The following is a 12,833-nucleotide window of genomic DNA, read 5'->3' on the forward strand; positions in this document are numbered from 1 at the left end:
CACAATAGCCTGGGCCTCCTTCTCAACAGCGGAGTGTCTGGTCTCCGGGCCCTGGAGGGTTCGTGAAAAGAAGGCCACGGGTCTCCCCGCCTGATTGAGGGTAGCGGCCAGGGCAAAGTCGGACGCGTCGCTTTCCACCTGGAAGGGGATGGATTCGTCCACTGCATGCATGGTGGCTTTGGCAATGTCATCCTTGATACGGTGGAAGGCTAAGCGGGCCTCTGCCGTCACGGGAAAAGAGGTGGACTTGATCAGCGGACGGGCCTTGTCCGCATAGTAGGGGACCCACTGGGCGTAATAAGAGAAAAACCCTAGGCACCTCTTCAGGGCCTTGAGGCAGTGGGGCAGTGGGAGTTCCATAAGGGGATGCATCCGGTCGGGGTCGGGGCCGATGACTCCGTGTTCCACAACACAGCCAAGGATGGCGAGGCGGGTTGTGCGGAATATGCACTTCTCCTTGTTATATGTCAGGTTGAGGAGTTTGGCGGTGCAGAGGAATTTTTCGAGGTTTGCGTCATGGTCCTGCAAGTCATGGCCGCAGATGGTCACATTGTCCAGATATGGGAAAGTGGCCTGCAACGCATTTTGATCGACCATCCGGTCCATCTCCCTTTGGAAGACGGAGACCCCATTGGTCACGCCAAAGGGAACCCTAAGGAAGTGATAGAGGCGGCCGTTTGCCTCAAAGGCAGTATACTGGCGGTCCTCAGGGCGGATAGGGAGCTGGTGGTACGCTGATTTCAGGTCAATGGTCGAGAAGACGCGGTACTGCGTGATCTGGTTGACCATGTCAGCTAGGCGGGGGAGTGGGTAAGCGTCCAGCAGGGTGTAGCGATTTATTGTCTGGCTGTAGTCGATGACCAGGCGCTGCTTCTCGCCGGTCTTAACGACCACAACCTGGGCTCGCCAGGGGCTGGTGCTGCCCTCAATAATCCCTTCCTTCAGGAGCCGCTCCACTTCGGTTTTAATGAAAACCCTGTCCCCGGCACTGTATCGCCTGCTCTTTGTGGCGATGGGCTTACAGTCGGGGGTGAGGTTAGCAAACATTGGGGGGGGGGTGACTCTGAGTGTGGAGAGGTTGCACCTGGTGCGCGGCGGGCAATTTGGAAGCTGCTGGCTGCGGACTGTGAGTGGGGGGGGGGGAGGGGTCCACCGTACGCCATCGTAACACTTTTAAAGTGGCACTGAAAATCTAACCCCAGTAGAACGGCAGCGCAGAGGTCGGGCAGGACCAGAAGTTTAAAATTATCGTACACAGTCCCGTCTACTACGAGTGTCACCACGCAGTAGCCGCCAATGTCCGCCGACTGGGACTCGGAGGCCATAGAAATCCGCTGGTGCGCAGGCAGGACTGGGAGAGAGCAACGCCGCACCGTGTCGGGGTGGATGAAGCTCTCCGTGCTCCCAGAGTCAAAAAGGCAGATTGTATCGTGGCAATTTACCTTAATGTCCATTGTGGAACTGGCCAGCTGGTGCGGTCTCGCTTGGTCCAGTGTAACGGAGGCCAGCGTAGGGGTCGGTGTGTCGCTGCGGGTATCAGATGAGGCGGTGTTGGGGGCCTGCTGCGTCCCAGCTATCGTCCAAGATGGCGGCGTCCATGACCCCCATGTGGCTGGAGGCGTCCAAAATGGCTGCTGTTCCGGTGGTTCGCACATGGCTGGGGAGGCCCAAGATGGCGGCCCGCACGGCCCACACACGGCGCTGCTGGGGTTCGGGGTGGCTTTGGCCCTGCAGATGCTGGCGTAGTGTCCCTTCTTCCCGCAGCCCGAGCAGATCGCATTTTTCGCCGGGCAGCGCGCTCTGGGGTGTTTGGCCTGGCCACAGAAGTAGCATTTCTGGCCTTGGGGCACTGCTGTCTGGCCTTGGGACACTGCTGCGGTAGTTGGGTCGTGGCTGGGGTGGCACGGCGCTATGAGACGGTCCTACCGTGTCCCAGGCTGTCGTTCCCCGCGGCGTCCACGGTGCAGAGGAGTAGGCATCCATGCCCCGGCCCGGATAAGTTCCTCTGTGTACACGGCGGCCTTTACATCCTTACAACCACAGGCCCGGCCAAGCACAGACAGTGCCTGAAGGTATTCCTCGATCGATTCCCCAGGTTGTTGTTTACAACTCCCCAGAAGGTGCCTGGTGTACACTTCGTTCACTGGGCGCGTGTACTGGTCCTTGAGGAGCTTGATAGCATCCGCGTACGAGGTCGCGTCTTGGATGACCGAGTACACTCGGTGGTTCACTTTGGAGGTCAGGACATCCTGTTTGTCCTCGTCCGATTTGATTGCAGCGGAGGCGGTCAGGAATTTTTCGAAACACCTAAGCCAGTGAGTAAACTTGGTGGATGAGTCCGCCTCCCGATGATCTAAGTCCAGGCATGCTGGTGTGAGGATCTTCTCCATTATAAAAATCTTGTTAATAAAATTGATGCGCTATCAATAACTCAAAAGACTGAGATTAAGCGAGTAATTAACAGGCTTTTATTAACAAGAGAATGAAGGTGTGCCTTGAATGGTCGACCGGTCCAGAATACAAAGGGGCTGTGGAGCAGTCACCTTTATACCTGGATTCGTGGGAGGAGTCAGCCGAGGCATGTACAGGCATGTACACAGTGGAATACAAACAGTGGTTTACCACAGGCAGTCCCTCGGAACCGAGGATGACTTGCTTCCACACTAAAAATTAGTTCTCGGGTGACTGATGAGTCCAATGGGTGGGGTGCTTGGGTTGACGTGCGCACCTTCCGCTGTTTGCGTTTGGCTTCCTCTTGCTCCCGGCGAAGAGACTCGAGGTGTTCGGCGCCTTCCCGGATGCTTCTCCTCCACATTGAGCGGTCTTGGGCCAGGGATTCCCAGGTGTCAGTGGGGATGTTGCACTTTTTCAAGGAGGCTTTGAGGGTGTCCTTGAAGCATTTCCTCTGCCCATCTGGGGCTCTCTTGCCGTGTCGGAGCTCCGAGTAGAGCGCTTGTTTTGGGAGTCTCGTATTGGGCATGTGGACATTGTGGCCCATCCATCAGAGCTGATCGAGCGTGGTCAAAACTTCGATGCTGGGGATGTTGGCCTGAGCGAGAACACTGATGTTGGTGCGCCTATCCTGCCAATGGATTTGCAGGATCTTGCGGAGGCAGCGTTGGTGGTACCTCTCCAGTGCTTTGAGGTGCCTGCTGTACATGGTCCATGTCTCTGAAGCATACAGCAGGGCGGGTATCACTACTGCTCTGTAGACCATGAGCTTGGTGCCGGGTTTGAGGCCCTGGTCTTCAAACACTCTCTTCCTCAGGCGACCGAAGGCTGCACTGGCACACTGAAGGCAGTGTTGGACTTCATCATCGACGTCTGCCCTTGTTGACAGTAGGCTCCCGAGGTATGGAAAGTGGCCCACGTTGTCCAAGGCCTCGTCGTGGATTTTGATAATGCGAGGGCAGGTTGGTAGACGACATTTGTCTTACGGATGTTTTGTGTAAGGCCCATGCTCTCGTAGGCTTCGGTGAAGGTGTTGACAATGGTTTGGAGTTCGGCCTCAGAGTATGCGCAGATGCAAGCATCGTCTGCATATTGTAATTTGATGACAGGGCAGGACGACCTTGGATCTGGACTGGAGGCGACGGAGGTTGAACAGTTTCCCGTTTGTTCTGTAGATTAGCTCCACTCCAGCAGGGAGCTTACTGAGGGTTAGATGGAGCATTGCAGCAAGGAAGATTGCGAAAAGCATTGGTGCGATGACACAGCCTTGCTTGACCCCAGTCTGTATGTGAATTGGGTCTGTGGTGGATCCGTTGGTCAGGATCACGGCTTGCATGTCATCGTGAAGGCGACAAACTTTTGAGGGCAGCCGAATTTGAGGAGGACACTCCATAATCCCTCATGGTTGATGGTGTCGAAGGTCTTTGTGAGGTCAAAGAAGGCCATGTACAGCAGTTAGTGTTGATCTGATACTGATTTACCTTCAAGTAGCTGTTTCCGGTCCACTTTTGCAAAATCACATCACAGCTTAGTAAAATTCGCCTTTCCCGAATTGAGAACTTTTACTCCTGGTCTATCTTTGTTCTTTTCCATAACCATGCTAAATCTAACTGAATTATGATCACTAGCACCAAAATGCTCTCCCACTGATACCCCTTCCACCTGCCCAGCTTAATTCCCTAAAACCAAGTCCAGAACTGCCCCCTCTCTCGTTGGGCTTGCTTCGCTGGCTAAAAAAGTTCTCCTGAAAGCATTTTAAGAATTCTGCGCCTTCTATACCTTTTACACTGATTCTATCCCAGTTAATATTAGGGGAGTTGAAATCCCCTACTATTACTGCCCTATTATTTTTGCACTTCTCAGAAATGTGCCTACATATTTGCTCTTCTATCTCCCTCTGACTCTTGGGGGGTCTATAATACACTCCCAGCAGTGTAATTGCCCCTTTTTTGTTCTTCAGTTCAACCCATATAGCCTCATTTGATGATCCTTCTAACATATCATCCTTCCTCACATCAGTAATTGTTTCCTTAACTAATATTGCAGCCCCTCGCCTTTTTTTATCCCCCTCTCTATCTCGTCTGAAAACCCTGTAAGCAGGAATGTTGAGCTGCCATTCCTGCCCTCCTTTCCAGTGACGACCCATCTTCATCTTGGGTTTAGTTCACTAATTGACCTCCTTTTGTATGCCCCTACCACCCATGATGCGAGTTAGGGCTGATATTGCAACTGCTTGGGTGACCTGGAAAGAAAGCCCAGTCTAAGAAAATCATCCAATGTTCATGTCTGAACCAACAGTTTGTCATATGTGATCAAATCTCACATCCAACATCGAAACAGCTTCTACCCCCAGGCCATAAGACTCATGAACGAATAATTTATTATTATTTATTACTGTTGTTTTATTTATTATTACTGTTTCTATTAGTATTTTTATTATTGCTATGCCATATTTATTCCAATGTTGGGAGGACTCGTAAAAATCAACATTTCATTGTGCAGTACACACGTCTGCTGCATATATGACAAATAAAATTGAATTGAATTGAATTGAAGTAGCTAGTTTCTATTCTTTATATAAACAAAATCATTTTTCCCAGACAGGTAGGCAACTGGACTCTTAAGCCTACCTGTATGGAGAAAAATAATTTCTGCAAAGTAAGTGGAAAGTGCAGAAGATTAGAAACTCACTACTACATGTTGGATGTGAACTTTGGTCACATATAACAACCTATTAATAGACACAATTATTTCTCCATTTATTTTGTATATATTACAATTTATTTTACAGAATTTAGTAATCACAGCTGTGTAATATATTACCGATTGGAAATCTACTTCAACACAATGGAACAGTTGATAGCTCACTCACGTTTTACATTCATCTAATATACAGAAGCAGCAATAATTTTTTAGCATTTTGATCTCATCAGTGTCTGATCTGGAAATAATTTTATATACAGTGTACATAATGCAATTATATAACACCTTAACATATTGAAATGCCCCAAACCACTCCACACAATGAAAATGCTTTGGCCCAAATTCTAACGTCGGGTGAGGTGAGTTGGAAACGCATCCACTGCTTCAGAAATGAGGCACAAACTATTTTACCTCCCAGGCCCCATTTAAATCCCATTGGATGATCTCCTGCCCGGGCGAGAAGCAGCAGGAAAAATCGCAACACCTGCTGAAAGGCTACCGGCCTACATAAGGTAGGAGGAGGGATTGGATCCCGGGGCATCTTGCGTTTGGGAAGGGTAGGTGGAGTCTGAGGCAGGGGAGACTTGAGCTTTCCTGTGGGGCCCAGAGGAGCACACTTGCTCCTCATGACCCCCACAAAGGAAAGGAAAATGACCCTCCTGGGTCTGATCTTCTTCCAACCTGGCTGAGCCTGGCGGGAAAGCCACAGCGCATTCGTCACTTAGACCCAAGTTAAAATTGCAGTGGGGTCCCAATGACATCATTAGAACCCCACATGCATATATAAAGAAAGGCCCCGCCAGCGTTGGGTGGGTGTCCATGCCACCTGCTCAGCAGAGCAGGATAAAATCCCACACAGCAAGATTCTGCCAGCTTTCTGGTGGGTAAGTAACCTGGGCGATTTTAACTGCCCATCCGCCCAGCTTCCGCCAGGCGAATAGGGATAAAATCTCCCTCAATAATTGCAATGTCTCAAAGCACTCCACACTAATGAAGTACTTTTTGGAGTGCAGTCATGTAGGTCAATGTATAAGATAGTAAATGTCAGAGAGCTCCAGGTTCTGAAATTCCTTTCAATAGTTAGTTTGATGTCATAAAGTGGGAGACTTTAGGAATGTAAGCAGACTGATGTTCACATATAGCATTATAGCTATTGTTTATTACATATGATATAGATAAATTGCTTCTCACTTGCCTTAACTTTTGACATGGTGAAGGGAACTCAAGCTAATACTAACATAGGGCTTGAAGGTGTATGACATTGTGTGACAGGTATTATGGGGGGGTTTTTGGCAGAAGATTTCCAGTGATTAAACTATTATGTGTCTATTAGTAATTTACTGTTTGTGTGTAACAATTGAATCCTTACAAATAAACCAGTTTGCCAAGGAACAGTTTGGATCAGGATTTCAATAGCCTAGTAAAAGTTGCCAATTTTCAAACCTTTGTTCCATAGCCCATTTAGTGTTTTTAGAAATTCAATCTGAACACAAGGAGCAGGAAACACTGAAGAGAAACATTGTCTGCAAAAAAGACTTTGCAAACGGACTGCAGTCCCTCGCTCAGTTTTGCCAATAGATTGGTTCCAGCAGTAAATTTGGATAATTGGTAAACATTTCAGTCTTGCAACAGGATTTTGTTTGGTGTTAACATGATTCAGGAATTCCACACAGTAGAAATGAATGGAAAGGCTCATTAAGATCCTATGCCTGGACCTGAATGGTGCTTGGCTCAGCTAAGGCTTTATCTGTAGCCAACTGCACACCAAATAAACTAAAGCTTTGGTCAACATAAAACAGAAAGGAAGATACAAGATATTCTCATACAAATATTGGCACGTGACCCACAGCACTATTGAGGAAGGGTAAATTATAATGAAGAGAGGAGAACTGTCTATAATTTTTTTTGGAAAGATTAGAGGGGAGTTGAGGAGAAATGTCTTCACCCAGAGGGTGGTCGGGGTCTGGATCTCACTGCCTGAAAGGGTGGTAGAGGCAGAAACCCTCATTGCATTTAAAAAGTACTTGGATATGCACTTGAAGTGCCGTAACCTGCAAGGCTACGGACCAAGAGCTGGAAAGTGGGATTAGGCTGGATAGCTCTTTTTCGGCCGGCACAGACACGATGGGCCGAATGGCCTCCTTCTGTGCCATAACTTTCTATGATTCTATGGTAAGTTTCACTTTGAATAGTCACTAGGTCTGCTGATGTCTATAAATTTACACATGATAAGTTCCTATATTTTAAATAACAACTTTCCTTTGTTTATAGTCCATGGCTACTATTTCTTCACGCAGAAGGTTGTGTGGAACTGGAAATCACTGCCTGAAAGGGTGGTAGAGGCAGAAACCCTAACCACATTTAAAAAGTACTTGGATGTGCACTTGGGATGCTGTAACCTGCAGGGCTACGGACCAAGAGCTGGGAAGTGGGATTAGGCTGGATAGTTCTTTGTTGGCTGGAGCGGACACGATGGGCCGAAATGGCCTCCTTCTGTGCTGTAACTTTCTATGATTCTATAGCACCAGGTAGCAACACTATAGATATAGTCATCTATCTATATCCAATCTGGTCTTATGTTAGATTATCTCTGTACAAATTGTAAGATAATACTATTTGTCCCAAGTAGAACCAGTTTTTCTAGTTTATCTACCAGGATACATACGTAGGACAGCACAGTGACTTGGCATGTTAGAGAATGTGGATTTAGACTTGGAGTTCTTTTTATGGTGTGTGCCTCATCTTGACTGTGTGAAAGGAGTAGGGGCATCAAATATTCCTGTTCATTCTTCCTCTGTTTCTGTAGGGAAAGTTACCCCAAGCAAGACTCGTGCAGATTGTTTCCTAGGAGCCTCAACAGTAGCATTGGCCAGGGCCTTAGGAGTATGTCGGTTGCCTCTCATCTGGGGACTGGTGTTTAGCCTGGAGGAGAGTGGAAGAAGAGGGAGAAAACATAAGTTAAAAAGTGTTAAGGTATTTAAATGAATAATGGTTTAGAAATGGTGTAAAACATGCCCAACACAAGATGGAGAGTTTCTCTTACCTGCTCAAACAGACCAAGATTCTCCAGAGTTCATTCTTTGGCATGCAAGTCTACACTCATTTGATCTCATGCGCACGCTTCTGTTTGTGTTTTCCTCATGTTCAGTTTCTAGATTCCTCTCTAGTCCTGTTTATGTAAAAATGTGTCTGTGTTTGTGATATATGAGAAGTGTGCGTGTATATACAGAGGAATTAAAATTCTGCTATTTTATTAGTAACTCACTGGTTACTGCATTTGACACAAATTTCCTCTTTTAAAAATAGTGAACAGTTACATTTTACATGAACATGTTAACCAGTGCATTACAAATATAGCACAGTTGAATTTCAACACCAAAGAGATTTTTTTAATGAATCAATTCAGCTCTCTTCTGTAAAGAAAATAATCTGATGCGAAAGTCATTACAAACTGTCTAATTGTCCCCTTGGTGTATGGATTATTTATTCAGGCTGATTTTCAAGTCAAGTGTATTGTGAGTGGAATTCAAATGCTTGCGCACTGAGTGATCACCTGGCCTGAATTCATTCTGGCCTGTCGTCGTTAAATTACTAAGGTGGTAACCTTGGCTAAGTGGTATCACAATCGCCTCTGAGTCAGGAGGTCATGAGTTCATAAACCCACTCCGGAGACTTGAGCACATAATCGGACTGATACTTCAGTGCAGTACTGAGGGAGTGCTGCACTGTCGGAGGTGCCGTCTTTCAGATGAGATGTTAATCCGAGGCCCCGTCTGCCCTCTCAGGTGGATGTGAACGATCTCATGACACTATTTGAAGAGCAGGGGAGTTCTCCTATCCTGGCCAATATTTATCCCACAGCTAACATTGTTAAAGTAGGTTATCTGGTCCTTATCTCCTTGCGGTTTGTGGGACCTTGCTGCTTGCAAATTGGCTGTCATATATTGCAAGGGGATTAGAGAGCGGGAGATAATTGACCAGTGTTTATGTTGTTTCAGCTGTGGCTCAGTAGGTAGCACTCTCACCTTTGATGTTAGAAGGTTGTGGGTTCAAATCCCACTCCATGAGACTTTGAGCATAAAATTCACCCAGAAAGCCTTACTCTTGAATTACTACCTCCAGTTGACAAGTGCACTTAAAATAGCTGCCACGTCATATCATCATAGGCATTTCACCACAAGAAACCATTCAGTTCATTGTGCCTATGCTGGTGTTCACTCAACATCAAAGCTACCTACTCTAATTCCATTTCTCTGTTCTTGCCCTGTATGGTTTAGCATTTTTCTTCTTCAAGTGTTTAATTCTTTCTTAAATGTGTTATTTGACTGAGCTTCAATAGCCACCTGTGGTAATGCATTCCATATTCTTGTAACCTTACTTCTAACCTCCCTGCTATGCTTATAGTACTAATCCCAAACTAATTATCCTTTTTTGCTGAGTCACCTACCAGTAGGAATAACCTTTCAGTTTTTACCCTCCCAAATGCTTTTAAGATTTTTAAATACTGCTATTAGATCCTCTTTTAACCTTCTCTGTTCTAGTAATACAGCTCTAGTTTACCAATTCTTTCACCAAAACTATGGCCTTTAATCCCTGTCAATATCCTAGTGAAACTAAATTGCACTTCTTCCATGATTACAATATCCTTTCTATAATGGAGTGCCTAAAATTATTCCAACTATGGCCTGGGGAAACATAGAAACATAGAAGATAGGAGCAGGAGTAGGCCATTCGGCCCCTCGAGCCTGCTCCGCCATTCAATGAGATCATGGCTGATCATCCAAATTCAGTACCCTGTCCCTGCCTTCTCCCCATATCCCTTGATCCCTTTAGCCTTAAGAAATATATCCAACTCTTTTTTGAATATATTTAATGAACTGGCCTCCACCGCCCTCTGTGGCAGAGAATTCCACAGGTTCACCACTCTCTAGGTGAAGAAATTCCTCCTCCTTTCAGTCCTAAATGGCTTACCCCTTATCCTTAGACTATGACCCCTGGTTCTGGACTCCCCGGCCATCATAAACATCCTTCCTGCATCTAGTCTGTCCAGGCCTGACAGAATTTTATAGGTTTCGATGAGATCCCCTCTCAATCTTCTAAACTCCAGTGAGTATAATCCCAATCGACACAATCTCTCCTCATACGTCATTCCTGCCATCCCAGGTATCAGCCTGGTGAATCTTCGCTGCACTCCTTCCATGGCAAGAACGTCCTTCCTCAGGTAAGGCGACCAAAACTGCACATAATACTCAAGGTGCGGTCTCACCAAGGCCCTGTACAACTGTAGCAAGACATCCTTGTTCCTGTACTCGAACCCTCTTGCTACGAAGGCCAACATACCATTTGCCTTCTTAACCGCCTGCTGCACCTGCATGCTTACCTTCAGCGACTGGTGCATAAGAACACCCAGGTCTCTTTGCACTTCCCCTTCTCCCAATCTATTGCCATTCAAATAATAATCTGCCTTCCTGTTTTTGCCACCAAAGTGGATAACCTCACATTTATCCACATTATAGTGCATTTGCCTTGTTTCTGCCCAATCACCCAATCTGTCCAAATCGTACTGGAGTTTTACGACATCCTCCTCACAGCTTACCCTCCCACCCAGCTTTGTGTCGTCTGCAAATTTGGAGATATTACATCCAATTCCCTCGTCCAGATCATTAATATATATTGTGAACAGCTGGGGTCCTAGGGCCGATCCTTGCGGTACCCCACTAGACACTGCCTGCCACTCGGAAAATGACCCATTTATTCCAACTCTTTGCTTTCTGTCCACCAACCAGTTCTCTATCCAAGTCAATACCTTGCCCCCAATCCCATGTGCCTTAATTTTGCACCCATAAAGAAAGACTTGCATTTATATAGCATCTTTCATGACCTCAGGACACCCCAAACCACTTTACAACTAATTAAGTACTTTTGAAGAGTTGTAATGTAGGAATTTCGGCAGCCAATTTGCACACAGCTAACTCCCACAAACAGCAATTAAATAAATTACCAGATCATCTGTGTTAGGTGTTGGTTGAGGGATAAATGTTGGCCGGAAAACTGGGAAGAACTCACTTGCTCTTTTTTGAATAATGTCATGGGATCTTTTATGTCCACCTGAGAGGGCAGATGGGGCTTTGGTTTACCGTCTCATCCGAAAGACGGCACCTCCAACAGTGCAGCACTCCCTCAGTAATGCACTGAATTGGTTTATGTGCCCATCTTTAATAAATATAATCCATGTCACCGCACAAGAGTTAGATACACCAATCCACCTGCTCAAGGAAGTTCACAAATCTACAGCAACACACACAATGCTATGTACAGCTCCTTCTGTATTATTATGTACATTGAACCATATATGCTGTACACTTTGCCAACAATGAATGCATGTATGATGGCAAGTTGTAACTGAGAACAATTGAAATAGAAAAGATCCAGAGGTCAGTGGAGGTTGTCTGCATCTCCTTCAATATGTTAAAAGTATTGTCAAACCCTCCATTTTCCACACATTTTCTCTGGGCTGGCACATTTCCACCTTGGCTTTCATTTTCAAATCTCTTTTTATTTGTGCTGCCATTAATCTGGTTGTTGTTTTCAGGTCAGCCAGGCAGTTTTTACATTCCTGGTAATATTTTTGATCTATCTCAGAGGTTGTTGAGATTTGGGAGGGGGGAACCAATTTCTTATAAGAACGTATATGGTTCTTTCTTCATGAAATGTGGCTTTTATATAGTTATACGGTTAAGTACAATTTTTTTTCACAAATCTGCTTTCGCCTGAACCTCAGCAGAGCATCACCTATAACACCAGTGGGACATTTTCCATTTCCAACACCAGCCTCTCTGTGGCATTTGAGTGATAACAGCCCAGATTTTGCCTCTGCCATTAGTTAGACTTGCCCTTGCCCGTTTAGGCTTTTCCATTTTTTGGGTGACAAGATGCTGAAAGTGCGTGCTGATAATGTCACAGCGAGGGAAGCAGGACATCTGGGACCTGAGTGAACAGGGAAAGCGACTGTTTATCTCCTTAGCCAATCTGATTGAAGGATTGTGAAATTAACAGCACAGGGCCTGAGAAGTGTAAATTCGAGTGGGTGAATTCAATGGCAAACCGGGTACAGAAAGAAAAATAAAGAGAGGGAAAGAAAGATTGGATTAAGAGAGAGAAAAAAGACAAAAGAGTTAAAAACAAAAAAGTCATTTAAAACCTATTTTTAAAATCTCCAACAACAATTAAAACCTGAAGGAATGAAACTCCTCACTTGTAGTAGTTAATTTTCAGTGCCAGAGATGTTGTTTGGCAGTAATGAACTATTATCACATTGTTAAAAAGGTTCTTATGGGCAAGACTTAATTTTCTGTTGTGAGTTTAGTTCGTATCTGCTGCGCAAATACAGCAACTTCACGCCATTCAATACATTTCAGTGGTGAGGCAGACAGCGAGATGCCATTTTCGTGACACTAACGGCAGAGTGGCGCAACTTGGACAGCAACTTTTGGATTGTTGAATTTAACCACGCACCTGCCCCTCACCTAAAGTTGCTGTCGCATTTGCGCAGAAATAACGGCCAGCGCCATTATCCTCACCATTATCTTGACAGCAAAATCTGGCCCACTGTCAGGTTAGTGTCAAATTAGGGTTCTGTTTGTTCTGTAGGCCCATGTGCTCTAGGAATTGGATTGAGA

The 12,833-nt window shown here is 45.9% G+C and overlaps 1 protein-coding gene across 1 annotated transcript in view; it reads left to right on the plus strand.

Annotated features, from left to right (window-relative positions):
- Positions 1-8,724, plus strand: part of LOC147115548 (sodium/hydrogen exchanger 9-like) — a 567,900-nt gene extending 559,176 nt beyond the window's left edge. Inside the window, exon 17 of the mRNA XM_085989869.1 lies at positions 7,961-8,724. The gene's annotated coding sequence lies outside the window, so the exon portion shown is untranslated. The remainder of the gene's footprint in view (positions 1-7,960) is intronic.
- The last annotated feature ends 4,109 nt before the right edge of the window (positions 8,725-12,833 follow it).

Source organism: Somniosus microcephalus, chromosome 6 (assembly GCF_052327205.1).
Source record: "Somniosus microcephalus isolate GS21.2 chromosome 6, FLI_Smic_1.0, whole genome shotgun sequence".
Classification (NCBI taxonomy): domain Eukaryota; kingdom Metazoa; phylum Chordata; class Chondrichthyes; order Squaliformes; family Somniosidae; genus Somniosus; species Somniosus microcephalus.